Consider the following 21,168-nt stretch of genomic DNA (forward strand, 5'->3'; position numbering starts at 1 on the left):
ATATCTTGGTTTCTAATACCATTCTCCCATGAAAGTAACCAGGGCTCCTTGGAGAAATGACTAATTCTAGGGCTAGGGTAGACCATATACAAGATGAACCTGGAGCATTATGTAGTGCCAGAAAGTAAAGAATCGCTAAAAAAAAAAAAAAAAAACCCACAAAATAATGGACATATATATTAAAGAGACACAGAAGCCAACATAAAGAACTCACAAAGGTCTAATCGATAATAATTAGAGCAACACATTAAATAACACATTGGGCTATTATAATGTAAAGTATAAAATAAATATCCTTAAGTCTATACTGTAATAAATAAATGATTAAATAAGTAAAGGAGAGGAGACAAATGGGAGACAAATTTCCCATACAGAAGAACTCCAAATAATTTATGTAGATACTACTCAAGGAGTAGTATCAAAAAGTTTGACTATACTTGGTGACTTGCTTCTAAAGGAAGCAGTATGAAGAGAGGAAGTGGAGAGGAAGTATATTTATAGTGGAAAAACCTGGAAAACATTTCCTTAGCAAGGTGATAGAGGTGGATATCAGTGATAACTTATGTTGATAGCTTGTACCCTCAATATGCTATGTTGAGAATGGCTATTCAATTCTGTGGTCTTCATCCTCAAAACCCATAAGCCTGGCTATCCATGAGAAAAACCAGCATTTCCCAAATCGAGGGACATTCCAAAAATAACTGGCTACGGCTCCTCAATACTGTCAAGGTGATCAAAAACAAGGAAAGTGGGGCACCTGGGTGGCTCAGTCGTTAAGCGTCTGCCTTCGGCTCAGATCATGATCCCAGGGTCCTGGGATCAAGCCCCTCATTGGGCTCCCTGCTCCACGGGAGGCCTGCTTCTCCCTCTCCCACTCCCCCTGCTTGTGTTCCTACTCTCGCTGTCAAATAAATAAATAAATAAATCTTAAAAAAAAAAAACAAGGAAAGTCTGAAAAACTCTCACAGTCCAAAGGAGTCTGAGACATAAAGGCAAATGTAATGCAGTATCCTTAATGGATTCTGGAAACAGAAAAAGGACTTAGGGGAAAAACAAAGAAAGTCCACATAAATTATGAAGTTTAATTAATGATAATGTATCAGTATTGGTTCATTAGTTTTGACAAATATCGCATGGTAATGCAAGATATTAACAATAAAGGTACCTGGGTGTGGGGTATACAAGAACTCTCTGTACTATCTTTGCAACTTTTCTATAAATCTAAAACTATTCTAAAAAAGTTTCTTTAAATATAAAAAGTCCTTCTTTATGGGATTGTAGTCATAATCAAAGGAATTTATAAAGTACTTAGCTCAATGTAGGTACTTGGTATATTTGGGAGACTTAGCTACCATCAGCACCATTCACCCTTAACCCTTCTGCTCCATTCTCCATATAAGCCATTTGAAATGTTAATTTGAGTTTCTCATCCCTCCTCTCCCTATTTCCCACCCTACCTTCCAGCTTTAAAACTTCTTAGTGTTTTTCTACTGCTTCTAGGATAAAAAAGAATAACCTTCCATGATCTACAAGACCCCTTGCACAGTCTTTCCATGACCCTATGCATGGCTTGACCTCTGTATATCTCTCCAGCCTCATTTCATATAACTCCCCTTCTCGCCCTGTACTCCAGCCATACGCTAATCTGCTCCCAAATTCTCTGCTGCCACAGGCCCTTTGCACATATTATACCTGTCTGCAAGGTGCTTTTCCACTCTTTGCCTAGTTAATCTCTAGTTAACCTTTTATTCTCAATTCAAGAGCCACTAGGTCAGGTGTCTGTCACATAATTTTGTTCTCATCCTGTGGAGCAATAATCTATTTGTAAGTTTTTATTAATATGCATAATTAATGTCTGCATCCTTCATTAAGTTATACATTTCATAAGAGAAGAGCCCGTTAGTTCATTTATGCTTTTCATTGTATGCCTAGCTGCTACCACATTGCCTGGCACAATCTATGTTTCATAAATGCTTAAGGAAAGAAGAAGGAAGGAAAGAATGAACTGCCTCTATTATTATCCTTTTTAGAAACCTTTTTTCCCAGAGATCCAGACTTCCCCAATAAGAATTTTGAAATATTAAACTAGTGTCCTGACCTCTCAGCTTCCAATTCTGTTGAATAGCAAAACTTAGGAGGGTATTAAAATAGACTAGTTCAAAAATCCTACAACTCACTGGACACTACCAGTTTTCAGAGGTGATTTTTCTTTTCTTTTTTTTTTTTTAATTTTTTATTCTTATGTTAATCCCCACACATTACATCATTAGTTTTAGATGTAGTGTTCCATGATTCATTGTTTGTGCATAACACCCAGTGCTCCATGCAGAATGTGCCCTCCTCAATACCCACCACTAGGCTAACCCATCCTCCCACCCCTCTCCCCTCTAGAACCCTCCGTTTGTTTTTCAGAGTCCATCGTCTCTCATGGTTCGTCTACCCCTCCGATTTCCCCCGCTTCATTCTTCCCCTCCCGCTACCTTCTTCTTCTTCTTTTTTTTTTTCTTAACATATATTGCATTATTTGTTTCAGAGGTACAAATCTGAGATTCAACAGTCCTGCACAATTCACAGTGCTTACCAGAGCATGTACCCTCCCCAGTGTCTATCACCCAGCCACCCCATCCCTCCCACCCCACCCCCCACTCCAGCAACCCTCAGTTTGTTTCGTGCGATTAAGAATTCCTCATATCAGTGAGGTCATATGATACATGTCTTTCTCAGAGGTGATTTTTGAAGCACTAACATTCAGAGTGGGGAAATAGTGCTTGCAAAGGAGTACACGAGGCAGTCATGAGGAACTAGCACCGCAGTGCTTGGGACTTCCTTGCCAGGGTTCCTATGTAAGCTCCTTTAGGAGTTAAGTGTCTCGCATAACTGGGACTGAGTAGGTCTGTTCTGGCATTTTCTGGTCATTTAGTGATTCACCAGGTTTCTGGGGGTATAGGTTTCCTATGCTAAAGTAGAATAAACAGTGAAAAAAAATAGCTCCTGCACTTATCTTTAACGTCAAAAAAAAAAGCTGAATTCTTTCCTTGATTCCAGAAATACTTTTACTGTGGTATCAAGGCACAGCCACAAAATCTGTGGACCGTGAAGTAGGATTTCAATTATTGAGGAAGGAAGCCTCTACCTTTCTGAATTGCCTTCATCCCTTGTGCTTCCAGAAATAGCTCACCGTTCCTTCCGATTATTTTCTTACTGCCTTTGAATCCGTTAGTTAATTAGGCAGCCCTGAAATAAATACTTTTTAATTCCTCTACAGGTGCAGACATGGTATATCTCTTTCCAAATGATTTTTCCCCAACCAAGTTCCCTCTGGAGAACAAAAGGCCTAGAGTGTCATTCTTCCCTCTTTTCATCCACACACACTACCCTTTGTGCCTCCCTGCCTATTACATAAGTCAGTCTGGAACAGAATTTAGAATAAAGCAGAGGAATTTTGGAGACCATGTAGACATATTGATGTCACTGATTCAGTGATTGAAGAATCGGAGTTCTTCAAAACAAGATTTTATAGTAGGAACTCTGAGGGTCAACTTTGAAGGATAGGAATCCATTCTAGGTTTTTGTTCATGTGGATTTGTCAAACAAAGAAAATCGTGCCCGCCATTTCTTTCTTTAAGGTTTTATGGGAGATCTAGAGAGAAACTGGATATGGTTCCTGTCCTTAGAAATTTCTAGTCTTGTAGAAGCATTAGATATGTGTGCAAATAATAATAATTATAATAATACCAAGTTCCACAGTGGTAAATGCTGTGAGAAGGGGCCACCAGGAATGCTACATACAGAAAGCTCATTTCCTTCTTTCTTTCCACAAGAATTTAAGCACCTAACAGACCAGGCTCTATGCTATTCTCTGAGATTATTACGTGGAACAAAAACCATGGCACTTACAATCTAATGGGGAAACAGGCATCAATCAGCAATCATACTAATGGATGTACAATTGCAGACTAACCTGAATTCTGTGATGGCAAGTGCATGGTTTTAGGAGAGCCTTTGACAAAGGAGTCTGGAAGACAGAATGTGGTGGAAAGCCTGCCCTCACAGAGGAAAGATGGCGGGGGGTGGGTGACTTTGAACAGAGTGGGGTGAGAGCATTCTAGGCAGGGCAACAGCACATCTGAAATGGGCTCTGAAGCGCAGGAGATCCTAGTCATGCAGAGATGTCTTCTCATGAGAGAGACCTTCTTCAGCCTCTTGTATTCCACTCACACATCAGCTCTCATCCCTGGGGCTCCATTCTAGAGCCTCTGATGGTGAGGGTTCCCTGGACCAGCATCTACTACCTACGAGGATGAAGTTCCAACAGAATGGCTCTAGCTCGGCTACCTTTCTCAGTGTGCACTTGGCCCATAAAAAACCATGCATCTTTGACACACCAAATAGTGGTGGTAAGGACAGGCCATAGGCACTCCCCTATTGTGCCATCTTCCTTCAGTTCTCTTTGTGTTTTAGATCTGCGCAACTAAACACAGCCAACCAGTTGGCTGCAAAGCAATCATCCCGCAGGAAAAATGGGATGCCCACTCTCTTGCCAGCATCCAAGTCTTTCTGTTATTTTCTTGGAGGAAGAGCAGTAGGTAGCCCTACAGGGAGAATAAAGAAGAGCCATGGCAATTGCCACTTGCTCATGCTCCAGGAACCCTGATAGTTCTCTTTCTTTCTATTGGTTCCTCTCCTCTCCTTTCCTGGTCTTTTGCTTCTATAACCATGGGGCAAGGCTGGTGGGGAGGGTCAATAGGGTGATGATTAGGGCCAGCAGGTCAAGCCGGACATCTCTCAATAAACCCCAGGGGGTATGAATTTCCCCCTACAGTCTGTGTCTCCAATTCCTGAACAGCAGGATGAATCCCATTCGACAGCCTGTTGGAGATGTTTCTCTGAGTCAGTGTGTTTCTCCTCTGCAACTTTGTTCATGCAGAAATCATATGTAAAATATCCATACATTTATGCTTAAAAATTTTTTTAACAAGGGAAGGATGATATAAACAGCCCCAGAAATCTCAACTTCATGCTCACTGTGTAGTTTATCAGGGAAGAGAAACTGGCTTAAGATATTCTTGGGTAAAATGAATTCATTGCAAGCTCTTTCTTTTTCTACAAGATCAGCATGGTTTCTCATTCCAATGAAAGAATCCCCAGAAACACGGATGTTAGAACCAAGCATTATTTTTTTTTCCTTATGAAATAGTGATGTTGGGAAACCTAAAAAGATTAGTGTAAATGGAATTTAGTGAGGAAGGAGGGCCAAGTCTTTTACCTGATTGGAAATGAAGTGGGGTTTTTCTACTTTTATCTTAAGGTGAATTTGATGAAGGAATCAAAGGATCACCCACCTAGACACCCTCCTCACCCTACTTCTCTCCTACCCCCCACCCCAGGTTTTCTACTTCTTGTGTTCTGATTTGGTCCTGGGAAGCATCTCTGGATTTTATTTTATTATTTTTTAAAGACTTTATTTATTTATTTGACAGAGGAAAAGAGAGAGCACAAGCAGGGGGAACGGCAGGCAGAGGGAGAGGGGGAAACAGGCTTCCCTGCTGAGCAAGGAGCCCGATGTGGAGCTCAATCCCAGAACCCTGGGATTATGACCTGAGCCGAAGGCAGGCGTTTGACTGACTGACCCACCCAGGTGCCCCTCATCTCTGGATTTTAAATCAAGGATTGGTGGTTGTGTGTTCATGTCACCCTGACCCTCTGAGCAAAAGGTTGGGGAACTGGTATGTGAGGATGCTGTGGTCAGGATACACCTGGCAGAATGTTAGAGAAGATGTGGGCCTCCAGGGATGCTGCTACAGCTTCCTCCTGGAACACAGAAGCTGCCAGCAGGAGCACACAGAGCTCAGAAGGCTGCCAGCAAGCTTCGAGCAGTGCCCCGTGTTTTACACATCTCAGTGAAATAACCTCGAAAGCACGGTGCCACATATATCTGTCCAGACTTTTTTTTGCAAACCTAGCACCTTCCTGAACAAATTTCTTAACCATAGCATGAACGGCCAAAATTCCCATTCTTTTTTCTTTCCTCAAATTATTTCAGATCTCAGCCCAGCTGGTAATATTGGGAAATGTTTAACAGAGGATTAACATGATGAAGCTAAGCCTCTATGTCAGTTTGACAGCATCTCTTTGCCTCCATAATCAAATGTTGTTAGGGCACACATCTTGCTTGCCTGAGGTCAAACGTCTACAGCAGGATTTCTCAACCTCAGCACTATTGACATTTGGGGCTGGATAACTCCTTGTTGTGGGGTCTGTCCTGGGCATCACAGGATGTTTATCAGCGATGCTGGCTTCTTACCCACTAGATGCTATTAGCACTCTCTCCTTCAGTTGTGACAACCAAAAATGTCTCTAGACTTTATCAAATGTTCCTGGGAGGGGTCTGGTGGGCGGGGGGGGGGGGGGGGTGGTGGCCTGCGGGGAGGAATAGCACTCCCACCTCTCTACCTGGCTAAGAATGACTAGCCTATAGAGATCGTAGAATTTGCCAGAAAAAAATCCCAATCCAGGTCTCTGTGGAATCTTAATGTTTCCTTAGCAGACTTTTGTTAAGGGGAGACCTGATGCCTTCATCCTATAAATTATGATGGCTAATATCACCGTTTATGTTGAAGATTGTCTCCTGAATGTCTGCAGCCCTGCTTTCCTGATAAGAAACTAAAGGTTGCCACGAAATGAATCATTCAGAGGGGTTTGCAGGAGGAGGTATAGCTCTAATCCTTGGCTATTCCCCAGTGCTGGCCAGTATAAATTGCCAGTGCTTATTGACTTAGAGATTAATTATGAATGATAGGAAAGCTTATGAATTTTTCAGAATTTTTTCCTTGCCGGGTGCAGCAGTCTGACTTACTATCAGGAGTATAAGATCCGCTCCAACTGTCCTACATCAAAGCCACAGGCTGTCACCCGGGGCGTTATCTTGTTCCAGGCAGGCTGGCTGCATATGTTGACTCCAAATTTTTTAATCAGCCATTTCCAACTCAACTGCACATGTCAAACTGTAGAGACAGACTCCATTAAGTACTGTCTGAAACCAGCGGGGACTTCGTGGCATCATGATTTGATGTCTCTATGGCAGAATTTTACAATAAGAAATTACAGGAGTACACATTTTGCTGAAATGTCAGCAGAATGCCTGTAAGACTTAAAAGGGGGTGAAACACCGTCAACAACAACAATAATAAACTCAGTAGAGTCCTTTCAACTATTCAGAGGCTATTCATGTCTATTTAGGTATCTCATTTTCTTCAAACCCTACAGTTTTAGATCATTCCCTTATTTTTATCAAATATAATGAATAGGTAGCTGATCTAGTCATCTCTTTATCAATAGAGTTGCTAATGATGACCATGATTATGATTAAAAACATAGAAGATAATTTTCTAATTAACAAATACTCATAGATTAGCTTAGAATATTGAGAGTTACCTGTTACGTGGAGGATAAAATATTTATGTGCAATCACTCAATAAATGTATTTTGAACACCCACTTTATGGCAGGCACTAGCTGAGTTATTAACCTAAAAACCAATTGGGTTTTACTTCGTGTTAAAGCCACTTCTCAAAAATGTATTTTTCCACTCTCTTGCTTTAGAATATAACAAACATCTTGTTGAAGGGCACCATTTTGCAAATCAATTCTGTGTCTAGGAATGCTAACATAAAAAGAGCAGGTTATTGACCTGACACATATATTTGGTGTTGCTTTTTAAAAACACAATCCTTGCTGTGAATTTACTTGTGAAAGTAATTTTTTAAGGGTTAATTGAGGTCCCTGGCTAAATTTCTGTTTCCTTTGAGATTGTAGAGTAATTATGAGGTGGGGTGAAATTTACTACAATTGCTACAAAGTTATTTCTCTAAAGGCCTTATAAAACATTCCCTTTGCTGGGAAATTCAACTCGGGTGCTTTTGCAAATATGAAAAGACAGCATCAGTAGATGAATGATCTGATCTTAAAAACAGTTTCATAGAGGATTATTCTTATGGCTGAATTGCAAATAAAATTTCAAGAGACAAGAAATCATCTATCTTGATGGTGGTCTACTGCTCAAAGTGTTTCTTTGCCTGGAAAATTATAAGTACATCAAAAATAAATCAAAAACTAATGATGTAATGTGTGGTGATTAACATAACATAAGATTGTGAGGCCCTAGGGCCTTCTTGAGTTGAACTTCTCTAGTGCCAGAATTGTGTATTTCAGTCAATATTCTTTTGATTTATATGGCCTAAAATACTCTTTATTTGCAGATTTTTCTCTCAAAGGAGAGTACTTCTTTTTTTTAATTTCCCTCCTCTCAGCCACAGCCGTATTTGCCTTTTACAATGAAATTTTAATTATGTTACACTATGTTCACTTGTGTTAATTTGAATTGATGTAGAATTATCCACATAGGTCAGGTAAACTAGAGTATCAAGCAATTTCCATATACTCAAAATAGATTTTCTGTTAGAAGATTTTCTACTTTTTTTAAACCAGAATCCACAGTTGTTTTCTGTGACAGAGACAAAATATTGTCTATGTTCCCTTACATTTTCTTGCTTCCCTTGCAATAGTTAGGGCCATATGACTAATTCCAGCAAACAGGCCATGAGTTCTATGCTCTGTGTTCTCCTGTCACAGTGAGCCTGGAAGCTACATGTTGAGATGGCAGAGTCACAAAATGGTGGTTCTTCCATCTGCCTGGGTCACTCAGGAGTGACTATGTGGAACAGAGTCCCCCATAATCCACATGGACATGTAGAATAAGCAAGAAATAAACCACTGTCGTCTTAAGCCTCTGAGATTTCAGGGTTAATTTGTTATCAAGGAATAAATTAGGCTAGTTGGATGAATTTGTTCCTCTTTTTGAATTTACTTTTTCAGTATCATATTTTCAGTATAACACACGATTATCCTTGTTTGTGACTGACATGGAATTACTGACCCCAACTTCATCAAAAATACAAAGTCTTCTACTTCCAAATCCCCCCCACCACCACTTCCAACTTATAAAATATGGCAAGAGTAGGTGTTCATATATTTCCACAAATTAAGAACTGTCACATATATTAGAATAGATATTCTAATGCCTTTGCTCATCTGTAGCACATGATATAGCCTATTACAAGCAGAAAGCATTTAATAAGTGCAGACAATATAATTTGATGTTTTTAAATCATTTCTTTTATCCCATCTGTTGGAAAATTTGGGACTTCTCACTCTTTTTTTAATATTGCCTCCTCCCCTTGCCCACTGATACTTTTTAAATAACTAATAGAAAATATATCTACTTGATTAATGGATTTGACACCAGGAACTAACTGTTCCTTTGAAAGGTCTTAATCAAGGTGAAACACACCTTTTATAAATATTTTTGGCTTTAAACAATGGTATCACCGGGGTAGCCACACTCTTCAGGGCAGGCAAAATGAAGATAATGATACATGTGGGTAGACTTATGAATAGACCCAATTTCTACCAAGTACTTGTGTAATGATCAACCTGGGACTAGAAATGAAGCACGTTTTGTGTTTGTGACATGCCACTCAAAAGAAACAGAGGTGTATGTGACAGTTCTCATGTACCCTGGAAATTATACTACTTTGCCTCAATTTTAATTGACATGAGCAGCTCTATGACTTATAGCTCTGAATGTTTTCAACTGCTCAAGATGTCTGTTATACACACACACATACACGTACACTTACCTGCTTGAACATACACATTCACTAGAACCATCATTGTAGAAGCCAGAAAACTCGATTTCATTTTGTCCTTGTGAGTAACTTTTATACTGCCTTGTCGATATTTGAAAATGAAATTCACTTCCTCTTAAAGAGTGGGCATTTTTAGCAAAAGCATTCAATTTTATTAGTGTATATAGGTATTTTGGACATCACTGGATGTTTTCTGGATTTCCTGTTGAGCACATTATTTTTGCCAGTTATAAATTGCTTTTCACCATGAGTCGGTGATGTGATATCAAAATTATTTAACGGTACAAAAAAGCATTTTTATTTCCCATAATATTTATGTCAAAATCTCCTAGGGTTCATTTTGAAAAAGTGACCGTTTTCCATCAAATCGGCTGCCTCAACAGAATTTCAGAAATTAGTAAAAACTAAATTCAAGACTAATGACTATGAAAATAGTAATTTACATTTGTGAGATACTTTGCCAATTTTGAAAAAATAACCCTCTTTTTTGAAAGTTATCCCCACTGAACATTACAACAGTGAACTGTTGAAAAACTTACACTCTGGATTCAGACAGAAATGAATTCATATCCCAGCTCTACCCCTTCTCTGAGATGTTACCTTAATCTCTCTGAGACTCAGCTTCCTCATCTGTAAAGTGATCTTGATTGTAATAGTAATACTTAACCTAGGATTAAACAAGGCAATGAATGAGACACTTGGTATGGCCAGGCTATAGTTAAGTACTCAGGATTCAATATACATTAGCTCTCCTGTGGACCATAAGCTCAAAGAGGGCAAGGTCTATGTCTGTCCTGCTCTCACAGCTCAAACCACAGTGCCTGCGTCTAAAGCAAGTGTTTAGTGAGTATGCTTTAAACGATGAGTTGAATATTAATATTCCCAGTTTCCAGATGAGGAAACTGAGGCTCCCAGAGTTTCATTGGTTCACACCTCAGTTATTCACAACACTTTAGTCAGTTATTTTCTGCCCTTTCTGCACTTAAATACTCAATTTCAGTTATATGTTCAACAAGGGTTTAATAAGTCTAAACCATTTGCACCTATTAAGCATCAGAAACCACACTAAGTGCCTGGACAAACTTATCTTATTAACTCATCAGAGCAAACCCAGTAAATATTATTAGCTCTATCTCAAATTTAGTTCTGCAAATATTCCTGGCTCTCCTACCATGCATCAGTCACTGCAGATCTTATAGTGAATAAGACAGACAAGGTCCCTGCCCTGGAGGCTTTTATAGTCTTGCAGACAACACAGCAGGGAGCAAATAATGCAAATGTGATGGAAGGAATAAAAGAGGAGGTTCAGGATGCTGTGAGAGCCTAGAGGAAGTGACCTTGCCTGGGCCCCAAAAGTCTCCTAAGGAAGCACTGTGGAGGCTCAAACCTGGGTTAGCCACACAAAGGCCAGAAGGAGGGAAGGGAAAGCATGTGCATCAGCCTAGGGCCATGAATATGTCATGTTTGAGAACCTAGAAGCAGCAAGATCCAGTGTTGGCAGATAAGGCTGGAGAGCTGTGCAGGAACCAGATGGCAGCAGCTCCTTAGGCTTCGAGAAGGACCTCAGACTCCTTTGCCAAGGAAAATGAAACATTACTGACAAGTCTTAAGCAGGAGCAGGATGCACATGCTGAGCATGGATTCAGTCCTTTGTTCTCAAAGTGTAATTTGCAGCATCAGCATCATCCAGGAATTCGTTAGAAGGGCACCTTCTTGGGTCTTGCCCTAAACCCACTGAATCAAAACTCTCTGGGGATGAGCCCCATAACTGTGTTTTCACAGGTTCTCTGGTTGATTCTCATATGCACCATAGTTTCAGAACCACTGGCTTTTGGTAGAAGTTCTCAAGTTTTCCTACACTTTGGAATCACATGGAGATTTTTTAAAAAATGCTGATGCCTGGGCCCAACCCAGATGTCTGATTTAGCTGGTCCAGCTGCAGCCTGGATATTGGAATTTCCTTCTGTCTCCTGCAGGTGATCTCAGTGTGCAGCCAGGATTGAGAACTGCCGTGTCAAAGAGGATGCTGTCCTGGACGTGGGCAGCAGTCCAGGACAGAGCCAATGGCAACCTGGCTTAGGGAAGTGGATAAACAGAATAGGTGGATTCCAGAAATATTTAGAAGAGGATGCACAATTACAAAGGGATAAACCAACCTAGTTCCAAGCATCCTCTCTTCACAAAACCACCTGTGTCACAAAATACCCTGGGCTTCGGCTGTCACACTCCCACCTGGAAAGATAGTGCCCACTCTTCTTTGAATGGCTCAGTTCCCTGTGTCCTCGCGATAATGCAGGTGAACTGGACCATCTCCCAACCCCAGCTGTGAAGATTGTTAAGATGATCCATAAAAAACACAGCTGTGTCCCTCGTGCTGGATAAAAACCAGTGTCTGGCCTCAAGAATACTAAATTATAGCCTTGAACCTGTAGACCTGCATCCTATCCAAGGGGTCATGCTAAGTGTTTATGAGTACCATTTTTCATTCTCATTACAAGTGTCTGCTGTTGGCATTGTTACTATTAGGACTGCCACTTCGCAGAAGAGGCCACAGGCAGAGACAGTTCCGTATATTGTGCAGTGTCACGGAGCTGGTAAGTGGCAGAGCAAAGATTTGAGCCCAGATCCGACTGTTTCTAGTTCCTGGGTCCCTGATGACTGTGCCCTATAGCTATTCTGGTGGGGAAGGGAAATGTGAGACTTGTGAACACACAGAAGGCTTAGGTACTGGACTGGCTGGTGGTACCTATGGAGTCAAGTTGATACCTGGCTCAAGTAATCAAGGAGGGCTTCCCTGCAGGAAGCGGGTCTGAAACCAGACCCTGAACTACATGTCAGATTTGAAATGGAAAGGAGAGAAGAGGTCATTCCAGGACCGGGTGAGAATGGGAAAAGACTGGTTGAACACTGCAGGATCATAAAGGAATAGATTGGTTTTCTGTTTGGGGTATTTTTATGTATTTATTTGCTGCTTGCTCAGAGAATTACTGCATTTGGAGCTCTTGTGTTATATTTACTGCATCGCCAGAAGCCAGCAAAGACATAAAACTGGTGACTCAAATACAGAGGATGTTCTTATTGGCTGGCAAACCCTGGGAGCTCAACGCTGCATTTTGCAATCAAGAAGAAGTACCTCCCTGAGATGGGAACTTTGACCTACTCAAGATCTTCTCTTAGAGAGGAAATAAATAAGGCATGGTAAAGAAAGACACTAATGATCTTACTTTAACTCTTCAATAGGTGAGGTAGTATCTCCTTGAGTGATTTTAATAAAAACAGAATGGAATTGAGTATGCATGGGACACCAAATTCCACGTTTTCTCTAGAAATAATCCCAGAACAGAGCCCTAGTAAAGACAGATCACAGGCAAGCCTGCAGGCTGCACGAGATCCACCCCCCAGTAATAAAAATAGAATAATAAACCTGCAATGTGTTGAACCCCTACAGTGTGAAAATGTCTATTATGATCATCATTACAATAGTCCTCTGAGGGTATTACTTTAAAGCTATGGGTAGAGATGCTCAGAGAGGTTGAATGCCCTGGCCCTGGTCACACAGTGAGTATGTGACAGGGGTTGGGTTTGATCTTAAGGTTTTCTGATTCTAAAATCCATGCTCTACTTTCTGAGGCGTGTGTCCTCTGTGAAGGGCCAATTATCTCTGAAACTACTGGCAAACTACTTCATCTTTTGAAACCTGGTTTCCTTCCTCAAAGCAGGGAAAACTTGTTCTGCCCCTTTTAAGTATTATTAGAATCAGATTTTGTCTAAGGATGAGATACACAGGCTGCAGAATGTCAAGTACTAATAGCCACTGAGATTTACTGAAAGTGATGGCGTGCCAGGCTCTCTGCTAAGGGGTATACACATACCATCTCATTTAACCTCTCACCAGTCCATGCGGTAGGTATTATCATTATTATTCCCATCTTAGAGCTAAGGGAGTTGGAAAAAAATAAAAAATTCGGGCTCAGAGAGTTCTCATAAGTTGCCCAGCACTGCTTGGCCTCTAAGTAGAAAGGCAAGGATTTGAGGCTGCTCAGTAGAGGGGGAGCTCTTGCCAACCACATCCTACAGCCTCATCAGACAGATGTGGACAAAGTGGAGAGAGGTCGGCAGGAAAGGAGTCTGGAGGTGGCAGCCAGGTGCTGAATGCAGTGATGTAGCCACCATCCAAACCTCAGTACATTCTTGAGACAGGAGCTTGGACACCCACAGCCCCTGGAGGGAGACTGACGCTGTCCTGGTGGTAACTTTCCAGACTGCAATGTGCCAGGAGGGCAGGATTTGCTGGAGCAGTTTGTGAAGGAGGAGAAAAAACACAGGGCTGTGGAGGAAAGGAGGAGTGTGCCAGCTGATAGCAGTGCTTTACAGGGAAGCGCCTCTGCCCTCCTCTGCAGTCGCTTTTGGCAGCCTTCTTCTCAGACGCTAATCCCTGGGAACTAAGGGGCCAGGCTAGGAAGTGGAGAGGAACAGGGAGAACAGATCCAGTGAACCTAGGTCAGCAGGTGGCTTGCACTGCTTCGGCTGACAGGCGCACCTGCCTCAAGCCCCCAGAGCCCAGAAATAAGAATGCCTTATCAGGAATGTAACTGGTGACAGGCCAGCAAAGGTCAGTCTTTGCCTATTTCTGCAGAGAATGGCCCTTCCCAGAACACAATCATGAAGCAGCAAAGCTTAGCAGGCTAGAAGGTAGCAGGTGGGGAACCTGGTCCCAGCCCTCTCAGTGATTATTGTGCGACTGTGGGCAGGTCACTTCCCCTCTTTGGGTCACATTTAATTAACTCAGTCCTTTAGTCGGTGAGGCAATTATCAGAGCCCACTATGTGTTCAGCACCGTGCTAGGTGCTGGGAAGGCAGAGAGAAGCAAAACCACATGCATCCCTGCCTTCATGGACCTTAACAGTGTAGTAGGTAAACATCAAATAATCACATAAGTGCATGTAAAATTACAGTTATGAAAAATACTAATAAGAGGAGAGTTGCCTAGTGCTAGGAGAGCTTGGCAGGAGAAACTCACCAAGTCTGGAAGGTCGGAGAAGAGTTTGCTGCAAAGCCTAGGATGAAGAATAAGAACTGGTTATGAGTCAAGGAGGAGACAAGGGAGAATGTTCCAGACGTGGGGAACAGTATGTGCCAACGCCTGGCAGCAGGAGAAAACAAATCCTTCCAGAGGCCTCAGCAAGGAGCCCAGTGCCGTGCACTGAGGAGGGGGAAAGGGGGGATGTGGTTTCCAACAGGCCAAAGAGCTCAGCAGGGCCCACCCCCTGCTTGTGCTTACTACACTGTCTCGAGTAGGAGCAGGACACTGCAGCCACAGGTCTGGATCATTTTCATTGCAGTCCTGAGGCTGAAGTTGCTCTATTCGTTCTGAGGCTGAGTACCGCAGATTTTTCCAGAAAGTAGAGCAATTATTCAAATAATGCATAAAGTAATCTGCCTGTTTCTGTTTAAATTTTCTGCATATTTGAACCATGTCTTCTTTTTGCTTGACTGGAGACTGCCTTGCGGCAATAATGATGAGTTTGGAAGAGTCCAGAATTGGACTTGCCCCCATATCATCGTAATGTATAAGCCCAAAGAATTCAGGCATCCTAGGGAAAGCTGGTGCCCAAGGATGTCTCCCGTGCAGGCTGATCCTCCAGGGCCTCCGGGGCTAATGAGGAGATTCCAAGTCTGGGCCCAGTGATGATTTCTCTGTCACCCTAGAGATCAAACAGAGTATTCCTAGCTGGGTCACTCTTAAACTGACATATAGATCGACTTACATAGTGGGGTTGCTTCCTCCCTTTCTCCTCCCTCCAAAAAACTGGCTCTGTCCATGGATATGAGAAAAATGAAGCACACACGAGAATTGTCTAGGTGAGCATATCCCAAAATGTGCTACACACATGTATTACACACAGGATCAGAAAAGTTTGGGAAATGTAGGGCCACACAAGGTTGTCTTCTCACTGATGTGTCTCGCTGTATAGGAAAGGGAGAGAGAGAGAGAGCCAACTCTAACTGGCCACATACCCCTTTCTCTGTAGGACTAGTATCCCCAGAATATACCTTTGAGAAACGCTTGTCTAGACTTTGCTGATTAGTGGGACATAATAGTGAGGGTTTGTCATTTCTCAGGTGCAGGGACTATGGATAGAGAGGTCATGACATCAGCCCCAGGTCTCCCAGCTAAGGGCAAATTGAGGACCAGAACAAGGGCTCCTCTTGTCCACTCCAGGGCTTCCCTGTCCAGGGTCTAGTTTCCATCATAAATCACAAAGGGCAGGGAGGGGAGTTGACATCTGATGAGTGCCCACCCTAGAATCAGGATAATTCTAGAAACTATTTTCTAAACTGTAAGACCTACTATGTGCCAGCACCATGCTAAGTGCTTTGCATGTGTATCATCTCAGTCGGTCTTAAGAACACACTGGGGTAGGTATCTTATGTTATCCCAGAAACTGAGGCTTTGGTTCAGTCCCTTGTTCAATCCCTTTGAAAAAGGGAACTGCAGAGCCAGGATTTGGACCCAGATGGGCCTGACTTCCCTTGAAACATGCCACATGTCTCATTTAGTCCTTTCAGTAGCCTTGCAAGATCAAAGTGATCCCCACTCAGCAGTTGAGGAATCTAAGGCTCAGAGATTGAGAAACCTGACATGGTCATGGAACCAGGAAGTAAGATAGCTGGGCACAGACTCCCCTTTGCCCTATTCTCAGGCCTGTGTCCCCTGCGGCATGGTCTTCCTGAAGGTGTGAACCAGGCCACAGCAACGCTGGTCTGAGTTCTTGCCTCTGCATGGACTAAAGGGGCACAGCCATGAGCTGGAGAGAATCTCAAGCCTTGGGATGGGCTGGAACTGATGGCTTAGGTGATACCTGTCAGCACTTGGGCAGTGCTGGGCTCAGCTTCCCATCACTTTAAGAGGATAGTGCAGGGAAATAGTCCCTTTGCTTGGCAGGCAAATCATGACAACCACCACGCTGCCTCTGCTTGACCTCTGCTAGTAGGAAGATTATTTGTCTAATTAGGTAAAGAGCCTTCATGCACATGTACGTATTTTAACCCTAATGAGCTGTCAACGGGAAGGTTTGCCCTTGGCCTGGTTTGCCAGCTGATTTTTCCTTTCCTTGGTGGAAAAGGCCAGTGCAGTAAACAGAACCTTGTTTCCATGGAAGCTCACTCTCTGGCTTTTTCTTTCTAGCACTTGAAAAGGTAATTACTTGATTTCTCTTTATATTTTTGGATTGCATACAGTGGGGCTGTCAAGCTCCTCGATTGAGGATGGCCTTCTCTATCATGCCAGGCTGTTTGAGGGAGCTTTGGTTGCATTTCCTTTCTCATCCTCCCTTCAGATCCTTAGCTGTCAGGCACCCGTGTCTGCCTTCCGGTCACTCCTTCTAATTAAAGTCTAACAGAGCAAAGGGACTTGACCCTGGAGAATGTGGATGACACTGGGAAGCCTAGGAAATTTGTCAAGAGAGGGGAGCCCCGATCCCTTCCTTTCTAGTGCACAGACTATAGAGCAGGACCCCCACAGCCACACCACAGAAGGACACAGTCCCGTCTGGCACATTCTCATCTGAATCTTGGACGCCCCACTGTGGCCCATGTCAGAAATACAGCCACCATGGGCTTGTTTAATAACACAAAAGGCAGCCACCATTTCCTTAGGGTTTGTTCAGGAACCTGTGTGCCAAGAACTGGGCTGAGCACTTTATACCCGATGCCTCAGTGAATTCTCATGATAGCCTTAGGTCGATTTATTACACTGATTATTCAGATGAAGAGACCTGGAGCACAAAGAGGTTAAGTAACTTGTTTAACGTCACACAGCTAACTAAGGGGCAGAGCCAGGATAAGGACACGCTCATTGCTCTCATTTTGGGGGGAGGGCTCTGGCACTGCTGTAGCCTCTCCAGAAGACATCAGCCAGTCATGACAGGTGAAGGAGGGTAGACATTTGTCTGCCCCCTAGTGGTGGCTCAGTGTGTTAAACTGTCCCATGTATACAAGGAACAAAGTGAGGGCACTGAGTTAGTTAATTGTCAGGACCAATTAGGAAACCAAACAAGGCACTTAAGAAAGAAGCCAACATAATGGCAGAGCAAAAGAACTTCAGTTAGAGGCAGGACAGACTCCATTTCTAATGGGTCATACCACTTTATCAGCTGTGTGAACTGCAGCAAGTTCCTGAACCTTCCTGAGACTCAGTTTCTTCATCTGTAAAATGGGGGCGATAATGATACCTCCCGCATAAAGTTGTTTCACATGCGAAATTTCCCAAACTGCCCTGTGGAATATTCTTCAGTGAAATAATTATGTAAAAGACAAAATTAAATGCAGTTCAATAGGCTTATTATTTCTAGAATTGTTCAGAATCTTAATCATACTAATATGTATTATAAGTTTTCAGGAGGGAGCAGCATTTCCTGACCCCAGAGTCTTTTCCCTGGGAGAATTTATTAATATCTAGTTCTTGAGACATTTCAGAAAAGACTGAAATATAGGCCATAGGATACCTGGGCTCGACATAGGCATCAATAAATGCTACTCTCCTCTCTTTTGTGCCCCAAATGTTCAAATAACCTTATCTGTCCTTGCTAGATTTAAGCTCCATGGAGGCAGTGACTAAGTCTCTCTTGTGCCTTTCTGTAGTCCACTGTCTTGACATATCAAGACATTCCATAAAGATCTGATAAATGAATGAGTAAATGAGAGAATGCATGAACTAATGAATGAAGCGTAGTGTAGACCTAGCCTGCTCGTCTTCTTTGCCGGCATTGTCTGCTGTCCCTATTTCCGTTTGATGAGGCCAGATGCCTCCATAAAATTTAGTAGTGGGGATGGTTCTACTGGGCTGTGTTTTCTCTTTTCACTTTTAACCTCTGTGAACATTGTATCTTCTGACAGAATTCCCAACTTTAGCCCCTAACCAAATCATTTTGCTGCTTCTCAGTGAAGAAGTCAGACGTTTTGTTTGCATATGTATTTTGAATATGACATGTCTGAGTGTTCCCAGTGGGTTGGCACCTGGAGCTAAAGAAGTCTTGGGTTTCCAAGGGACTAGAATGAAGACAGCTCATTGGCACTTAAAAACAAAGCAGAGGCTACTGTGTTTCCCATGTGCGCCTATGCGGAGGCTTGTGATGAATGGACCCCTGGGCAGCAGTGTAACTGCTTTCGGGTGGTTTTCTTTATATATATGTAGAACAGGATTTCCAGCTCATTCTCTGGGCATTGTATTGTGCAAAAAATAAAAATTTCAGGGGTGCCTGGGTGGCTCAGTCGTTAAGCGTCTGCCTTCGGCTCAGGTCATGATCCCGGGGTCCTGGGATCAAGCCCCACATCAGGCTCCCTGCTCGGCGGGAGGCCTGCTTCCTCTCCCACTCCCCCTGCTTGTGTTCCCTCTCTCGCTGTGTCTCTCTCTGTCAAATAAATAAATAAAATCTTAAAAAATAAATAAATAAAAAATAAAATAAAAATAAATAAATAAAAAATAAAAATTTCAGTTTGAATTAAAGAATAAGTTGATCAGAGTCTAGCAGACTTCCTTACTTCTCAGAGACTTTGTGCATTTTGATACACCATTTTCGAAACTCAACTGACCATTCTTCTGGAACCCTTTCTTCTGGAGGATTTAATAAGATTGTTGTTTGGCAGAACTCTTTAGGAAGTGCTGCCTTAGAATATATGGCCAAAAGTTGCAATCCAGTCTTTATGATCTAGGAAATAGTCCTGCCCCTCAAAACTGTAGAAAGGAGAAGAAAGGGCAACTCCTGAATTAAATCAGGTGCTAAAAATGCATGGCATAAAGCTAGATGGATTTTTATGTGTTTTATAAAATAAACCATGGAGCACCTGGATGACTTAGTCAGTTAAGCCTCTGACTCTTGGTTTCAGCTCAGGTCATGATCTCGGGGTCATGAGATCATGACCTGAGTGAAACCAAGAGCCAGCAACAGGCTCTGTGCTCAGTGGGGAGTCTGCTTGAGAGTCTCTCCCTCCCTCTCCCTCTACCCCTCCCCTGCTCACATTTCTCTCTCTCATAAATAAACAAATCTTTAAAAAAAGACCATTGACGATGCTTCAAAAGTATGACCATAAATTTTTCAGTGTTCTTGTTTACATCATATTAAAAAGAACTTATTTTCTATACCATTTTGTTCCATAGATGAGATTCTTTTTTTTTTTTAAGCATGGATCTGGGTGGGTTTTTTGTTTGTTTGTTTGTTTGTTTTTTATTTTAGAGAGGGAAGAGGGGCAGAGGGGGAGGGAGAGAGAGAATCTCAAGCAGACTCCCTGCTGAGCACATAGCCCTCAGTGGGGCTCAATCTCATGCCCTGAAATCACAACCTGAGCCGAAATCAAGAGTCGGACACTTAACTGACTGAGCCACCCAGGCGCCTCTGGATCTGGGTTTTTATTTTCAAATTTCTAAATAAAAATGGCTTTTAAAGGAAAGGGACTTAGAAAACTCAGATACTTCTTAAGCTATATTTTATTGTGAGTTAATATGCACTATAAAGAGGAATAAAGCCCATTCTAGTTGAATGCCATTATTCCCTATTTATTAAACTTTTCTGTGAATAAAATTAATCATAAACTACTGAACAAAACAAACTCAATTACAGTTTGAAGGATAACAATAGGCTTGCTTGGAAATAAAGAGAAAAACTTAATTCAAAGAGCAGAGATCAGTAACTATGGCCTGCCACATGTTGTTGCACATAAAGTTGTATTGGATCACAGAAATGCTCATTCATTTATGTATTGTCTATGTCTGTTTTCACATCTGATTGGAATAATTGAGTCATTGCAACAGAGATCTTATGACCCTCAAAGCCCAAAGTAATAATTATATGTCCCTTTACAGAAATATTTACCAGTCTCTTTCAAAGATGTGATAAGGATGGAGATTATGTAACCAACCCCTTCATTCTATAGATGAGAAAACCAGAGAAGGGAGTTGTCCAGGTTTATTTATGCTTGGGTATGCTGATTCTTACGTTCTAATAGCTCTAACTACAGGGAAGACAAGGATAGATTTCAACTTAGATATGAACACCAACTCAGTGGTAATGGCCATCTGGAGTACCGGCTGAGAAAGTCTTAGGGCTCAGTGAGAAGGAATGCAATGATTGATTAATCTCCCATGGTCTAGGGGTGGGACAGCTGTAGGATATATGCCTTGTAGGCACTATGGATAAGCACTATGTCTGTTCCACGCATTTCTAATAGTTATATTACTGGCTCCTTCCTTGTCTGTCTGTCATGTAAACACTTTCTTCACTGGACCAAAATAGAGGTGCTGTATTGGGCCCTTATTAGAAGCACTGCTGTCTAGCAGTTCCAAAATGATTCTTGTGCAAGTTCATTCAAATGTCTTTCCTAGCAACTGCCTACCACATGGTAGGATTTAACTTAAGATTTCCTTCCAGTTGTATTTGTCTGTTATAAGATTCTTAAGTTTTAGT

The 21,168-nt window shown here is 42.1% G+C and overlaps 1 protein-coding gene across 7 annotated transcripts in view; it reads left to right on the forward strand.

Moving 5' to 3' along the window:
- Positions 1–21,168, forward strand: part of CADPS (calcium dependent secretion activator) — a 484,463-nt gene that overhangs the window by 197,016 nt on the left and 266,279 nt on the right. The window lies entirely within an intron of this gene.

The sequence above is a fragment of the Mirounga angustirostris genome, unplaced genomic scaffold (genome assembly GCF_029215605.1).
Source record: "Mirounga angustirostris isolate CCGP_5_RB_7025 unplaced genomic scaffold, mMirAng1.0.hap1 SCAF_1, whole genome shotgun sequence".
Lineage (NCBI taxonomy): Eukaryota > Metazoa > Chordata > Mammalia > Carnivora > Phocidae > Mirounga > Mirounga angustirostris.